Source organism: Nematolebias whitei, chromosome 22 (assembly GCF_014905685.2).
Source record: "Nematolebias whitei isolate Nwh7 chromosome 22, NemWhi1, whole genome shotgun sequence".
NCBI classification, from domain to species: domain Eukaryota; kingdom Metazoa; phylum Chordata; class Actinopteri; order Cyprinodontiformes; family Rivulidae; genus Nematolebias; species Nematolebias whitei.
The window spans coordinates 1,573,471-1,573,721 of record NC_056519.1 but is presented as its reverse complement, the minus strand read 5'-3'; the positions used below and the strand labels follow the sequence as shown (position 1 = coordinate 1,573,721).

Sequence of the window (251 nt, the reverse complement as noted above, 5' to 3'; positions counted from 1 at the left end):
AACACTGATGTGTCGTTGTTGTGATGATAACACTGATGTGTCGTTGTTGTGATGAGAACACTGATGTGTCGTTGTTGTGATGAGAACACTGATGTGTCGTTGTTGTGATGAGAACACTGATGTGTTGTTGTTGTGATGAGAACACTGATGTGTTGTTGTTGTGATGATAACACTGATGTGTCATTGTTGTGATGAGAACACTGATGTGATGAGAACACTGATGTGTCGTTGTTGTGATGAGAACACTGATG

The 251-nt window shown here is 40.6% G+C and overlaps 1 protein-coding gene across 2 annotated transcripts in view; it reads left to right on the top strand.

The window, feature by feature from the left end:
• Window positions 1–251, top strand: part of LOC119428202 (coiled-coil domain-containing protein 136) — a gene marked incomplete at its 5' end in the record, with an annotated part of 10,008 nt that overhangs the window by 2,947 nt on the left and 6,810 nt on the right.